At 36.8% G+C, this 17504-nt stretch overlaps 1 protein-coding gene across 2 annotated transcripts in view; it reads right to left on the bottom strand.

The window, feature by feature from the left end:
• The window catches only part of LOC134789925 (semaphorin-1A-like), a 194357-nt gene extending 177346 nt beyond the window's left edge, over positions 1 to 17011 (bottom strand). For both annotated transcript variants that reach the window (XR_010144133.1, XM_063760632.1), the window contains exon 1: positions 16856 to 17011. The gene's annotated coding sequence lies outside the window, so the exon portion shown is untranslated. The remainder of the gene's footprint in view (positions 1 to 16855) is intronic.
• Between the last annotated feature and the right edge of the window lie 493 nt (positions 17012 to 17504).

Below are 17504 nucleotides of genomic sequence, written 5' to 3'. Positions count from 1 at the left end.
ATGTATTATTTTAGTAGGTTTCAAGGGCTCTTTCACAAGTCAATATACAATATTTACAGTGACATCATATAGGTACTAAATAAATAAACAACAATTATTGATAGGTACGACATTCCTACACAAGGCATGTGTTGAGGGTACTGAGACAACGATATACTTATATAATATACGAATACTTAAATACATAGAAAACATCCATGACTCAAGAACAAACATCACACAAATAAATGCCCTTACCGGGATTCGAACCCAGGACCATCGGCTTCATAGGGTCACTATCGACTAGGCCGTACCTATCGGTCAAATGACATAAAAAATACATCAATTCCATATCATTGATCTAAGGAAACTTGCGTAAGTTTCATGGACCATTCGTGACTTTAAATATAGCCTTGAGATAATGTTTCCCTTCAATGCTGATCTCAGCAGCCACGTAACGTTAAATAATCCTGAAGTAATGCGTCGAGCCTGACTGAGATTACTTAAGCACGGCCTCGGAAGATAACTAACAACTGTCATTATATTATTGAGTTTCGCAACTTTTGTCTCTGACTTTGCGTCACTTTATTCGAATTATCTTATTTAAAAAGTTCTTTGCAGTGGCGTGTCCAAGTCGCTTTAGAGGAAGGATAATGCATTTAATCTTCTCTTGATAAGAGAAACTTCTATTAAAGTATTAAGGAACTAGCTTTTCTGTTGTAGATCCATTCTAATGACTACTCCCATATATACAATACAATTATAAGATTTATTTGTTTAAAATACATCGGGAATAGTGGAACCGTTTGTAATCAAAAATAAATCTTAGCAATTTTTATTTAATACTTCTTTTTGCTGCATAGTCATTTATTTCCTCACGATGCTGCCCGCTTTTATTGCTGTTGAGCAATGATTGCTAACTTTATTCATATTCAGGCTAAATGATATTATACTAGGGCTTCCAAATACCGGACTTCTTTCAATACCGGTATTAATACCGAAACTGTCTTTATCAATACCGGGATCCCGGGATCCCGGTATTGACTATAAATGGCTTAAAAAATTTGAGTTTTTTTTTTAAAGGCTCACTTTTACACCAGATATGTATGTCCTTAGCTTAGGATATTAAACAATAATCGCCATCTGCAATAATTATGTGAACCCTCCAGGTTGGCAATCATTTTATCCGCCTTGTTGACTTCACAAGTCACATTTTTAGTTCAACCTAATAATCAGCCAATAAATATTCTTTGGCACCAATAATTCGTATGCCATTACAATTAATTTCTTTCTACTTTTTGATAAAATTTTAAGAACTAATTATATTAAGGGGCTACCCGACATTTTTGACAAGTTTTGAATCGAAGCTCCTATTTTTTCTAAAAAAAAAAACACTTTTTTCGTATCTAGTTTGCAGTGAAGAATCTTACAATTACATGTACGAAATCTAAATATTTGGGTTCGTATTTGACGTCTCGAGAAACGTGTCCAGGGTTTTCATTTTAAACTAATTAACACAAAAGTTATGGCCAGAAAACCAGTTTTTAGCCTAAAATTGTTCAACTTTGATGCCAAATATCTCGAAGGCGATGAACTTTGATGTAAATATAGGATACTAAACTGCAAAACGTAATTCAAGACCAAAAAAAGTAAGACAATGTTGCCACTGCAATAATTTGTTTGTAAAATAGTAAATTCCTTTTGATAAATAATCACGCTAAGATAATTTATTTATTAGTAATTTTACTCCTGCGATTTAAAAAAGTACTTTTATATACTTATTTTTGCATAAATACAAGACGCGCTAGTAAAAAGTGGCAACATTTCTTACTTTTTTGGTCTTGAATTACGTTTTGCAGTATATATTGCTTCAAGCTGTTGTTGTTAATATAATAAGCTACAAAAAACATTAGAAAACTAAGGGATTCAGATCGAAGGTCATTCGCGTGGGGTAGCCCCTTAATATATCCTGAACATCAGAATTCATCACCAAATATTTATCTAACGCATATGCACAGATCTTGTTTCAATTAAATGATCTTCTTTAATTAAATTGGCAAGTTATCTTCTTGATACAGCCGAATTTGACCATTTTAATAGATTTTAAACGTTATAATAGGCACATTTTCCTTGTTTTTGAAAATACCGGGATCCCGGTATTTCATTAAAAAATACCGGTATTGAAAAATCTGTTTAAACAGACGGGATCCCGGTATTTCGGGATCCCGGGATCCCGGTATTGGAAGCCCTATATTATACATACTTACTAGTTATTATCATGCGTCTCGCTCGCGCCAATAAATGTACGGACAAGTACGAGCGAAATGCGTGATAACTAAATGACATCATTTAGGTTAATTTTGATACCATTCTGATGTCAGTGTTTGATTTTCCTGATTGTGACTCCCTTGATTGAACTATTTGGGAAACTATTTTTATCCCAATTTACCTCGGAGTAATTAACAATGGAGCCGCCATGTCTAAAATTTTCGGTACAAAATAGTCTGCCGTTTTTTGCGGGGGAGGGGCACATCAAATGTATAGGTACGTCATGTCAGATAAACGTCAGTCCATACATATGGTTGACATGTGGTTGACCATTGGCCGCCTTTTTTCGACAGAGGGGAACGCCTGTTAATGGCGGCTCCATTGTTAATTACTCCGAGCAATTTACGAGTACATTGACTTGTTACACGGCAAATCTTCGCATATGAACAATATTAATTCAACTCAACCTCTCAAATGTCCGCATATTTAGACAAATACAAATTTTAGCTTGTAAGTTTTTAGTAACGAAAACTAGACTAAATCGCATAAAATTAAGCTTGCAAATTTTCTCCGACTTTTCGGAAGCGGTGGTGCCGGAAAATTATTTATTAAAAATTTTAATTTTTACGCAAATCATACATAAGGTCACTGTGGGCAAGTCCGTCTACAAGGCAAGTCCGTCAACACGTTATAACTTTTGAATTTGAAGGCGTATGCGACTTTGGAGTCCAGTCGATTAACCGTGTCGATTAGTCGATTAATCGCGCTAGTTCCGTCACTGTAAAACAGATGGCGCTGTGACAACCAACTTCAGAGCAATCCGCCTCAACAAGTCATTTCGTGTTTTGAACTCGAAGTCATAGTGCGACAGCCGTACGAAAAAAAATTGTTAAAAATAGTTTCTGAAAAGATTGTGCATCAGAAAGTAACTACGTAGGTAGCATAAGAACCAGTTGTCTTTATTCTATTTTTAAAATATCAGAAATTAGCTTAGTTTTGTAAATATACGTTCCACAATTTATCATATTAAAATTTGACTAAGTTGGAAAGTCCGTCTATTATGTTCAAGGCAAGTCCGTCACATGCCGGACTTTCGTTAAATCAGAGATTACCAACTGTTTTTGCGACTTTAATATTATAACGATTTGATAAGGTATCAAAAAATCCTCCTGACTTTGCGCATGATGTTACTTTATTAAATTTTGATCTCAGTAAATTAAAAGAAACGATTATAATTCATTTTAAAATTACTATTGATCTTTATTTCGGAAATCAAAAAAATAATTATGTTTAATTATTTGCCAAAAACGGTTTACCACCCCATTTTGGTAGTATATGCCGGACTTGCCTTTGTTTTAGAAAAATGGTGTTTATTTCGAATCTGAACCGTATATTAACAAGTTTAAAATACACTTTTCATTGTCTTGATCCGTTCTTTTTAGGAATTTAACTACGAACATATACGCACCCATAGATTGGCTGATATCATAACTAGACGGACTTCCCTTAAACTGCACGGGAAGTCCGTCTACTCGCCGAATTTTAAAAAATGCCATTGATTTTGCTTAATTTGTGATTGAAATGATCTGTCACTAAGGCTAAACTATTAATCATTAAATTCTTCATCGTATGCGATTACAAGCAGTAACATAGGTAAATAATTAACGGAACTAGATCACTCCAAAGTCGAAAAAAAAAAAAGTATGCCGGACTTCGCCACAGTGACCTTACCTATATGTACTTTTAAAAAGTGGCAAAACAATATCAGCATCGAGGCAAAATGTGAGACTAATGGAAATCAATGAGTAGACTACTTCTACTTTGCCATTCATCAGGATTTTCTCTGACATGTCGTGTCGCGTCGTCTCAGGGATTTCGCAGTTATGGTAAGCTTAGCTTTGGCTTTAAGCGATGACGGACATTTTGACTTAGCCAGATTTACTCTCTAAAGTTAATTCCGCACAGATACTTATATTTCTTCCTAAAATTGAGTCTGACCCTTGGCTATTTTATTATCTTGCACGTTACATTACACATCAAATTAATTTAAACATTCAAACACACACAAAACTTTCTACACGAATTAACTATGTACATACCTATTTGAATATATACCTAATGAATATTATTATTTAAACGGTTCTTCGAAACATTACTCAATGTCCTTGAATAGCAATATAGTCGACCAACTGTGGCACACTTTTATACCTATGCAATTGATACAAATTGACATCAATCAATTTCAGAACTAAACGATCTCTAATAATTGGTTCAATCTGTTTCAGCAACCTAATCATGCAATGGCTACTATGAGAAAGAACTGAATCTCAATATTCTAATAATTGCTGGTCGGTCGCTTTTGCTATTTTAACTTCCTGACACACTTTGATTTGAGATTGCATAATTGCAAATAGAACTCGGTCACCAAATCAAGTATTGGCACTATTTCGAAAATGTAAAAACTTTTATAACGAAGATAGAAGTGTTGAACATTTATTGACCTCTGGTGGTTCTGTGAAAGGTTTAACACTGGCGCTGATAGAGTCTGTGCGAAAAGAGAAGAGTTGTAGAATATAAGGGAACCAACTGACTCTTCTCTTTCCGACCAGACTAATTTTTATCCACCCCTCGTCCCATAAACAAATAAGACAAATTTTACTAATATTAGCTTTCCTGTGACTGAATAACTTCCTGTGTTTGTTTATTAATCAATCAATTGATGAATTAGATTGGCATGTTTTGGTAAAGAGAAATGTTGTGAACGCAACCGAACAGCGGCACCTATGATAGGAGTATCCTTGGAATATAAATTTTGATGTCAAACATTCTAAAAAATCCTAAAAATTATTTTTTTAGGTAGGTTCCTTCTACCCAAAAAAATTTTTTTAGGATTTTTTAGGATGTTTAAGCGTAAGAAGCAAACGAAGATCCAATTGAGTATTCTGCGAGTGTCCCTTGTCTGGCTTCCCAAGAAACATTAGTAATGACATTTAGACTTGTCAAACACGACGCCTTCGTGGCCTACTTACGAAATTTCATTCCAGCCAGTGACAAAGAATGGAAAGAATACGTAGGTACTTTAAGCAGGAATATTTAAACAACATTTAATTAAATACGTATGTTCTATTACTTACTACCAGTGATCGTACATTTTCCAGCATTTTTGGTGCAGCAGAGTGGTATTAACGGAATTGGTATAGATAATTTCAACTGAAATGGTAAATTAAGGTTAATATTAACGTAATTAACGCTAATTAATCATTAGGGTTGACATTACTTATACCAATTCCGTTAACACCACTCCGCTGCACCAAATCGATTCGCGTGGTGTTAACGGAACTTAATTTCAACTGAAATGGTAAATTAAGGTTAATATCAACGTAATAAACGCTAATTAATCATTAGGGTTGAAATTATTTATACCAATTCCGTTAACAACACTTCGTGCACCAAAAATGCTGGAAAATGTACGATCCCTGCTTATTACAGTGCTCAGGCAGGACCAATTTAATGTTTAAATAGAAATGATGTTTGAATAGATGAATAGCAACAATCTAGTAGTCTACGCGTATAATCTAGTACGGGGTTTCTTAAACTTTTTGCAGTCACGGACCATTTTCACAATTTAAACAATTCCACGGACCCCGATCTAAAATATTTTAGGTCTCGTCTGGTCAACTTTACTACAAGATTTCCTATAGTAGGTAGGTAACTGACCTACTGCGGACCCCTGATAAACATGCTACGGACCCCTAAGGGGTCCGTGGACCCCAGTTTAAGAAACCCTGATTTAGTAGTAGATTTTTTTGCAAATGCGGTGCCATGGGCATTCGTGGGTTGTACAGGTCACAGAGCCACTAGTTTATTCTGGTTGCTGTAATATTTATGTATATCCCATTCAGGCGTGTTCACTATATACTCGTACTCCAAACAAATGAAAACTTATCATTTCAATTTGCTTCATTTGTAAAGTTTCCAACTGTGGAGCACCGAACTTCTTGACATTTACCTAGTTGCCTACCTGCGAATCAAAGTCATAGACGAATTTGATGAATTATGCAACTTATTCGCAGCACGTAGTACTCTGAAACAACGTAATGACGGCCGGAAAATGCGACCAAATTAATGCTGACCGTCATTAGAAACTCCCGTTTAACAAACTGTAGTCTACGTTACATATCTCATTAGTCAGCGAAATGTTCACTCAACGTTGGAGGTTAGAGTTGAAACCTTAAGGCGACTAACTGTCATTTCATTAATTTTGAGCCTTTCTCTCAACATTCCAATTTATCGCATACCAAACATAATATTTAAGTAGTTTTCTTCACAACAGAACTAATTATCATTATGGCGTTATCTCGGCATTTGCTCTGATCTGCTTACATTTTGGTACTTGGTTTCCTATCTCTATTCGGTGATGTCGTATTTAGCTATTATTTGTAAAAGAGGAACGGATTTCCTACTGTAACAATTGGACATAATACCAGATAAGTATGACATGCTACAATATTTTCTTTCGAATGTATAGTAGGATTAGTAGGTTATGTCCAATATTTTGGTAGTCAAAAAGAGTCAAATGTACACACACCTTAAGGACGAAGGTTAAAGTGTATACCTTCATAATGAAAGTAAGGCAAAGCCGATGGATGGGCGGGCATTAGGTGCACGGATTACTCGTTAGCATAAGTCAGACGTATCCCGAGTTCATCGCGGCTGAGATTTACTCCGGGCCGCGATCCTGTCGTCTGACCCCGCGGGAAAGCTGCGCCGCACGTGCTTATGTAACTCAAATATATTGTTCAACTTTGATGTTGCACAACGACATATTATAACGACTTAGGTACTTCAGCATCTTCACTTCTCCGATTCACCGGCATCCTGATACGATGTGAAAATGACTCTTTACGAATGGGCAGCATGTCGTGGCTTTACAGATTACGTCCAATTCTCCTCGGTACATAGAACCCAAACTCAATACATAAATTTAGTAAACCAGGGACTACAATATAAAGGATGACTCACGCTAAACCGGGCCGGGGCGGGCCGGAGCTACCGGCGCTTCGTTTTCTATGGAAAGCACCACGTGATCACCGATCAGCCGTCATAGAAAATGACGTGTCGGACGCGTAGGCCTGGGCCCGGCCCGGTCTAGCGTGAGTCATACTTAATACAATTTTATACTCAATATTACCTCAATGGAAGAAAATAAGTAATACAGAAAAAACGGCAACACAAGTAGCGGGCGGTATTGTCGCTAAAAAGCTATCTCTTCCAGATAACCACTTTAACTACGAGTACACACTAACATTTCAAAAATTAAGTTATATGTGATAACCTATAACCTGGAATCTTATATATGTTAAGCACGTATAAACATCCAAATCCAAGTCCATGACGATTCAATTCAGCAAGCACGTCTTTCACCGGTATGATTAACGTTTCAATTTGCAGTAAAACATTGTCAGAACTGGAGGTCCCAGATTAACGAAACCCAAATTAACTCAATGCGTAGGAAGTAGGTACTTACTCAAGTTCTCAACCTACTCCATTGAACTTTTGTTAAAGAGCCGTTGAGCTTGACCTGCAACCTTTGCGCTGTTAAAATTGTTAAGTAAGTAAATGAAGTAGTAAGTCAGGTGAGATGGTTAAATATTCAATTAATGGTCAAGGCCGAATCCTTGCGACAAAGAGACATTTAAAATTGTGTGAAAGTCCGACGCACTTACAATGAAATCAAAGTAATATAATTTTTTCGCTCCTGAGAAGGCCTTAATATCATTAAAACAGCACTGCAGTCGCCTTAAGGTCTGAAATAGAATCCCTGATTTTCTGTAAGTGAACCTCTAAAATACCTACTCTAAATGGACTAATTGAATGGTCTCATTATGTAACGCAGACTACAGTTTGTTAAATAGAAGTTTCTAACGATGTTCAGTATTAATTTTATTGCGTTTTCCTGCTATGCCGCCGAAAGACTCGTAATAATAAAGAATAATAAAGGATAAAGGGCAGAAGTACCGGGCCACTGTACCCTTATTTATTTCTTATTGTATTTATCGTCTTACTATACGAAAAACTAAATTTATTTATTACCTATATTCATATACCATTACAATTTAAAACCTCGAAAGCTCAAAAAATACATTTCATTTATTCCTTGCTTAGTGTGTGTACAAAAGGTCTTATGTGTAAATCATTACATGTCTCAACACCACCCTGTGACTCCTGTGAGGGTATTGCAATACACTTAAGAGCTAAGAACTAAAGTACCTATACATAATAACATTTAATATACAAATCTAATTAGTTAGGCATTAAAATTACAATTTAAATGAATTAAAAAATATGATAATAATATAATTTCCATTGATTTATGATAATTTTATATAAGATATATTGCTATTAAAGAGAGGTGACAATATCTATGACCATTTTCAATATCTTGACTCATCATTTTGTAGATAGTCCGCGACGGACATTTTTCTAATATGACCGTTTACTATATAAATATATTGACTCAAATTTCAATAGGCCAAACACGGTGCAAAGATGCCCAAAGGCGGTACTTCTATCCTATGTAGTTTCAGGGTAGTACGTGCTGCGAATTGTTAACTACTAATTACTTTTTTTTGAGTAGGCAGGTTTGATATCCTATCTATTACCTATATACCTATCCTGTGTTTTGACATGTACAAAAAAATAGTGGTCTCGGCGAACTTCGTACCGGCATAATTTTCGAAATCCGCTCCCCTACATCCTAGAAAATGATACCCATGACGATATGTATTTCGAAAACGTATCTACACGTCAGCTATATTTTATTTTAATATTTAAGAGAAGGAGGTGGTATGCAGATGGATCTCTTAAGTTGAAAGAAAGAGTTCCACCGACGAACTAAAGGCAAGGCGAAAAGAGAAATTCTAGTATTTAATAGAGAAATTCTAATTTTAGACACTGCGCTATTTCCTGCTTGACCTTTCGTGCGGCTGTGGAAAAACAAAAATAAGATAATGCCCCATAATTATGTCCCATACCATACCTAATTAGTGAGAGGTGTGTAGTGGGAGGTAATTATAACTTAACAGTAGTCGGTACTAAATGGGTACATAGGGTTATGGTACGAGCATCAAATCAGTTTGTATAACATCATTGTAATTACCCAGTGTATGATTACATACAAATTAGGTACTAATATTCTGACAGCAAACCTTTTCATCATATCAAAAGACCTTTAAACCTTTTCAACGTTCAAGATCATTTTAATAGAGGTAGTTTACTCTAGTGTTGCTGGTAGCAATTACTTTTAAGACAAATGTGAATAATTTAAAAGCTTTGCGCTGTTATGAAATTAATTTAATTGGACTTTGCCTTCGCGCTCAATGGTAGCGGGACCTTCACCGCGGTTGCGCACTCAGCCTTATTCCTACGAGAATCAGTTCAGCACTCACCTACTTTCAATCTCGTTAAACGCCTCGAACAAAGAGTTCAGTTTGCTCCATCACATTATCACACTTAACAATGATTAAATGTTAAGAAAGCAGTAACAGCCACGGCGCCGCTCCTTATAAGCAAACTTGCCGGCACTTCCTTCTAGTTGATTGTCTGATAATTAAGTTTATTCAAACTCGCGTTGATAAGTAATGTAAGTTTAATTATAAAGACACTAGAAGTGTTGGACACCCCTATATTTGATAGTTAACATAAAATATCGCATTCAATTTCACACAATGGTCACCCAACAATCAATGGATTCACGTCACAAAAATAAAAACGTCACTTGGGTCGTAGTAAGCAACGCAGGCGCTGCGGCCACGCTCGGCTAACTTCGGTTCCCGTCGCCCGTAAAAAAGAAAAACAATCTTGCTTCTCCTTCGCACCCGAGGAGGCTACGAGGCTACGCTTCCTACATGATCAGATCAGTGAACCACAAAGAAACAGAAACGTCTGTCTTTCTCTACCGGCGCGGCGGTCGGGTTTGAAACCGGTTTGGTATTGTTACTTTTTAGTCCTTAGGAATAAAAACTCATGCATAGATAATCGAGCATCGTGCAGCGCGAGGCACGGAGCTTTACGTAAGGGGCCGTGCCGGGGAAGGAAGCTGTTACTGAACGGAAATCGAGACGGGCACTCATTATACCTAATACACGAATAATTTAACATAGCTCTTGACGATTTGTAATGTGTGATGTGAGTTCACTGCCTTCAAGTCTATTCAGCTTGCATACTATTTATTATTAAACCTACTCCTAAACACTCAAACTACGTTTGGTTTGCATAGCGTTCATGCTTTGTGAAGAGCTTTCTTGGGTGGGAGTACCTATTAGGTTTAACTGAAATTCTATTCGGATACCTATTTATACTCATTCATGTAGGCTTTTAGGCATATCGGTTAATTAACTAATCAAGTATTAAGCAACGTGCTCCCGGCGCTGGAAAATTGAGGTCGGTCTAGCTATTTTCTAGAGCCCATGTCAGGCCAGTCTGTGTTAACGGTTCACTGTAAATATTATTCTTGTGGCAACGATCGTTGGGTTTAAATATATGACATACATGAAAAATAACTTACTTAGTTTAAGCACACTTAATGAATTTTGTGAACACACGTAGCATTTTAAAGTGCCTATACTAAAAATAAGTCACCAGGCCCACAAGAAAGCAAGCCGGCCAAGTCGGGTAAGATCACTTTATTAATTAGTTATGATATTTATTTTAGTGTATAGTTTTTTTTTAACTTTGTAACGTTGTCTAGTTTATTCAATAACAAAACTTATAAAGTATCATTAAAATTAAGTATAAACTAAGTATAAAATAAATTAAATCTAATAAAATAAATAAATAAAACTTACCCACCTATCTTAGGTCCCCCAGATCTGTCCCCTGCGGAAGGGTGCCCATAAGGCTGGCTACATTCCCACGCTGAATAGCTATGCCTATTCTTTGGCCTAGGAATGAGCCAGCCCTAGGGTCACCCGTGGTTATAGTTAATATATAGTTAATATATAGGTACTTATTATAGGTACCTAGTAGCGTGATTACTTGAAAAACAATACAAATCGAAAACAATCAAAAGTAAGTAGGTATCTATAAAAGTAGTACAATGTTTTGGTCATGGTCCTTTTAATGTAAAATGATCATAAAATTATAATTATCTAAATAATATAATTATCAAAATATTTAATACATATTTGATAAACTACCGTGAACCGTTGATGAAATTTATTTCGTCGACCTAGATAAAATTTAGGACGAAGTGCAATTTTGAAGCGCGTAAAAAGGAAAACATCCAAAAAAGGAACTCCACAAGCTACCTGAGACCTGCCGACACGTCGGGTATGCTTATTTATTTCAGCTAGAAGCGCCCCAGTTTTAATGAAAATCACAGATTCAGAACTATCTTTATTTGCCTTTTTATTTGTAAAATCTGGGAGCTTCGTGCTAGAAACCTTAATTCTAAAATGCTCGTGGTCCAATACAAAATCAATTAGACAACGTGTAATCAGAAAGCTGACCGCGCGCTGTAAAGTGGTGGAGAGTTGCGGCGGCCGCGGCTACGGGTGACCTACAAAACTGCTTCTACTAATACTACAAACACTAGCTGTGTAGACACACTAGACACTAACGTCTAACCGACTTGTACATGTTATTACTTAGAGCGATAAAGACATGATAGACTAGACGCACCTTAATACATAGTTGAACGGTTTAATAGCGGGTTCAGTAAAAGAGCGTAAATGTAACCTGGGTATGCTTTTCATTAATTTGTTATTTGTTTTACAGGGGGGCAAAGTTGTTGTACTAATAAGAGAATTGATACCCGAGCAAGCAAATTATTCCAAAATTGAACCTCGAGCGAGTCATTCCAAAAGTGGAAACATGAGCGTTGTGAGGGTATAAGGCAAGAGGGTTTGTTTAACTTTAGACACTCCCAAGTGACGAAACATTTTTCACCACACCAATGCGAGGAAAATATGAACTGTAAAACATTACAAATGAAAATCATTACTTTCTATCAGTCAATATGAGGAAACAACCCAAATTTTGCATCTGATTACTTTGCTTTTGTGGATAAAATGAATCTTTCTTATCAGTTTTTGAAGTATAAAGAGGCTATCTTTATACTTCTTCTTACTTACGAGCCGGTGTGGAGAAAACTAGAAAAGTATTTTAGTCCGACATTTTAAATCTCCTGATACTCTACGAAATATTATCGATTAGAATTTTATTTTTTAACTTTTTTTTTAAACTGTGTATTAAGTGACAGAAAGAGATATTTATATTCCATAAAAGAAAAGCTACCTATAAAAACAGGCCTTGATCTTTCGTGCATATTCTCCTACCATAATAGGTAGAATCCTTTATATCGATATGCGGTGAGATAATAAAGTTATGCATATCTGAAGTGTATGTTTGACAGTTTAATTTGTAATAAACTCTGGCAAATTGTAAACAACGGAATCAAGTCTTTTTGAAAATGGCGTGACATTATCTTATGAAGCAATAAACGGATACAAGCACTCCAAAGCAGCAGGTATGTCAATAAGTCTATATGACCGAACTTGATATGTTTATATCTTAGAGTCGCAGTTGCCGCCGGTCGTATACATAAGTATATGTAAGTTTTATTAGCACATATAATATAAATATTTTGCACCGTAAGTGGCTTGTTGAAAGAAGCACTAAAGATATCATAACAAAATTTTCTGTAGGTAGGTATTAGGTATTATGATTCATGCAACGAAACGTTTTATAATAAAACAGACGGGCATGTACTAAATGTATCACAGAATATTACAATATTCTTAATTAAGGTATTTTCGTACATACCTACTCATACAAGCTTTAATAATGTTCATACGAAAAAATTTTATAAATAGAGAAATTGTTTATGCTATTATTTTCGACTCGCCTTCGCCTTCTATTTTGGGCGCTCGAATCTCAAAAACTACCCGTAGCGGTGTTACTTTTTTCCGTTTACATAATAATTATGATGAATTTTTTGTACAATCAGATTATGACTAACGTATGTATCCATTTATTATTGTAGGTATAAAGGTAAGTTTCTGACACTTAAGGCAGATTGCACCGCGCACAATCAACAACTTATTGACGGTAATTATGGCGCCAGTATATACCGTCCGTGTTATAGAGAATCAAACTTTACCGACATGTAAATTTTCATCAACATATAAGTTAAGTATATTTTAACTTTAGTAGGGTTGTTTCTTTATTAACTTCATATAACGTCAGTCTAGTGGTATTCATATAAGTTTGGAAATCAGTGGTTAACGAAACACCGAGAAAAGTTTAAAAATTACATGTTCCGATACTCATATTAAAATGAAAACTAGATTACAAAACGAAAAACAAATACATTACAAAACGAAAACTAGTGAATCTTAATTACTTACCTATTAAACTTTACATCAATCCAATAATTAGGATATTCAATATTTTATCTTTATTCCGTTTAGTACAGCTTTTATGTCTACCGTTCTCCAATTCTCCCTCAATTGCTCAAGGGTTAACTGGAAGAGACCCCTGAAAGGGATAAGTTCGCCTTTGTACTAGATATGAGCGCCGCGCCGGCGCGCCGCCGCCGCCGACAAAATTTTCGCGCCGCCGCCGCCGACGCTGCGCTATCGGCGTGGCATCGGCGTGACCTTGTTAGATAGTACTACTTTCAGAATCAGGAATATATATTTTATTTAGTTTAGATCTTTAACAGCGCCAGTCTGAATAGCTTATAGACATTCAAAAGGTATTGTAAGTTGTAACTTATTGTATAATAAATAACTAAATAAATAAATAAATAATTATAGGTCCATATAATTAAAAAATATTGATGGTAAATTCAAACTTTTCTGTTTGGTAACCGCGCTAGTACTGTTAGGGCAACGAAATGACTAATTTTGCCAGCTGGCTAGCTCATCCGTCATCATCTCGGCCATAAGACGTCCACTGCTGAACATAGGCCTCCCCCTTGGACCTCCATACGTACCGGTTGGAAGCGACCCGCATCCAGCGTCTTCCGGCGACATTAATTCGGTCGTCTGTCCATCTTGTGGGTGGACGTCCTACGCTGCGCTTGCTAGTCCGTGGTCTCCACTCGAGCACTTTTCGACCCCATCGGCCATCTTCTCTGCGTGCTCATCCGTCATTCACCGCGAATTTAATCATTGCAAGCATGGATTGAATGTCTTTAAAAGGGGTTAATTTCAGATATTAAGTGTTTTCACGCCCAAAGGTCCGGCCGTTGGCTTCGCACGGAATCACGGAAGGGCCTCGGAAACGGAATCTGATCTCATATAAGCTTGGCCATTGTTCAAATTTCAAGCTTTGCTTTCTCGCAGCCCAATCTTTGGCCTCGCATCGCTCGCATAGAAGTAAAACGCTATCTGAACCTCCAAATTTTCGGCCCTGTTTGGAGCCTAACTTTCGGCCTCACTTTTAAAATAAATGCTTGGTCATTAGATCTTCTCCGATCTTAGCTTCACTGCAGCACGGCCTTTAACCTCGCACCAATGCACCTGCAGGAAAGCTCCAGGTCTTTAACACTATGGCCTCGGTCTTTATCGGCCTTCGGACTTGCTTACACTGGACCTATAGTTCAATTCCAAGCTCTGCTCTCTTGCAGCTTGGCCTTCGGCCTCGCACAGAGGCGCGCCGTAATCGGCGCTCCGGGCATTCGGCCGTCGGCCAAGCTCACACTTGGCATTACCTGCTGTTCAATAATATTAAACATAAGTTCATTTTTAACACACAGTTTGTATAGAAAAGTAGGTCTTAAGCTGGCCACATTATTCATTTAATTTGAATGTGACAACACTTGAAAAACGCCAGCTTCTGGCCTCGCATGGGAAGGCGTCGGAAACAGGTCTTCGGTGTTAGGTGGAGCTCGGCCCTGGACCTCACTTTTTGACATAAATCTGTTTTTTGGGTCGTAATTGGTTAATGACGGAGCTTGATTTTCCTCACTTCGGCTCTTTGGACTGTCGACCAGACGTTTCCCTGATACAGTCAATCCGCTACTTTTTACTAAGCACAAAAGATAAGGGCCTCGCAAAGATCTTCCGGCCAGGGCCTCGCCAAGATTAAGACCGCCTCTGATGCCGCGCGATACTGTTCATACTTTATAAAACTTTTTTCGTACCTTTATTGAATACATTTTGCTTGAAATTGAAAAATGCACTTATTTTATAACTTCCTTACAGCAAAAACATGTTAACGGGTAAAATTTTGGTTTGAATTCGTTTTTCATTAATCAAAGGTGTTTCAAGGCCACGCCGCCGATTCGCCGCCGCCGCCGACCGATTTTGACCGGCGCGCCGCCGCCGGCTAAATGCCTATCGGCGCTCATATCTACTTTGTACTAATGATGAGTGTTCTTTCATGTTTTATGTTTCTTTTTGTACAATAAAGTATTTTATTACTACTACTACTACTACTAATTACGAAGCCTTATTATTAATTAAATTAATAAATTAATTAAAAAAAATAATATATATATATATATTATCATAAAATACATAACATGGGGAAAACAATACCCACGGTTAATTTACTTTGCTTTACTGACGAAGACGTTTGTATTTGTTGTTCATTAACTTTAGGTTAAATTTATGTTTACGTACACGTCCCCGGGCGAAGTCTCGTTGTTTTTCAATTTCCCTAAGGCGGCCCTCTGAAGGTATCAATAACTTGCAACATTGCTTGTTCATAGCTGGGTTTGCTAACAATGGAAATTCTCAGATAATTGCCTTCAGCATAGGTAATTAGGTATAATAATTATTTAGTAGTTACCCTTAAAGGACGGTTATCAAAGCTTTGGCATTTGAATATGTCAAGCAATAACGTTTAGGTGCTCTAGAGGTTGCGTCAGTTTTCATGAAACATTTTTAGCAGTTTTTGGCGCGGTCGCTGGTTTTAATAGCCTAAAATAAACACGAGGGAAAGGGGAGCACTAGAGGTACTTGAACTACCTAGGGCATTCAAGCGGGGTCGCCTAAAAGGGTTCTTCCTAACTTAAATAGTTGAGGAAAGGGTTTTTTTAGCAACTGTAGTAAGCTATCTCTTACCAAGTAGGTACTTTGTAGGTATAGACTTATAAAAAACATGATAATTATTTCGACTTGAACTTGTTCTTTTGAACAGATGAGTAGTCAAAAATATTCGATACAAGCTTTAAATAAGCGGCAAGCCGTGATTTTCGTCCGTACAATTTAATCATCGAGAAGATTCTAACTAGTCTAAACTCAGTCCACTTTTAACACCAAACTCGCTCGTTTTTGAAGTAGGTACGGTAAAATTCCATTCATTCAGGCACCCCACGGGAAATTGGTCTTCCAGTATTTGATATATTCTTTTATATTACATTCAGAGCCCACTGTGTCCCACTGCTGGGCAAAGGCCTTCCCCCTCTTTTTCTACTCGTCTCTGTTGTGTACTCTATATCAGGCCAACCTCTTGAAAAGAGGTCCAAGTTATCCCGCCATCGCCGACGAGGTCAGCCAGATCCCTGATTATTTGATATAAACAAAGTAAAAAACCATTGATCCAATTGAAATAAAATAGTACGTAAATAAATAAATACAACCAATTTGTCACCTACCTTTAATCGTTAGTCTCGTATATGATACGTTGTTCACAAACAATGTCAAATACTTCGTCAAGTAGTCCGAAACTTTAACTTCAGCTTTTACACCTACGCCTAAAAGTTTAATTGTGTTTCAAACAGAAACTGTTCACCACATCAATTTCCAAACACTTATAAGTTTTGTTCCAATTCTTCACTTATAGCGGCATTAGAATAAAGTTAACATTCATAAACATTCATTAAATCTAATGACAATGCTGAAATGTTAATCGGAAAGTCCTGCCAAGTTGTTAAACAATTTCTGCGTTTACAGAGGTGGTTAACGTATCCGCCAATATCGGTATCGGTAATGTTCACGATGAGTAGTAATTCTGTCATGAGTACGTGCGTCGCGTGGGGCGGCCGGCGCGACACTGGGCGGGCGGCTACGGCGACCGCCCGCCCTTGCGCAAAGTTCATGGCAACATAAAGTGACTTTCTGTTTGGTGACATTATTTATTACATTTCTATCGCATGTTTGCAGAATAAACATGATATTTAATATCTGTAGAAGTATGGATTAACTAATATGAATATGAAAGTTTTATATTAAAAGTATCATCAAAAAAAAACAAAATAGTTTATTGATACAGTGAAACTTATGATTAAACAAGGTTAGGTAAAC

The sequence above is a fragment of the Cydia splendana genome, chromosome 4, assembly GCF_910591565.1.
Source record: "Cydia splendana chromosome 4, ilCydSple1.2, whole genome shotgun sequence".
NCBI lineage: Eukaryota > Metazoa > Arthropoda > Insecta > Lepidoptera > Tortricidae > Cydia > Cydia splendana.
This window is presented reverse-complemented; position numbering and strand designations above follow the sequence as displayed.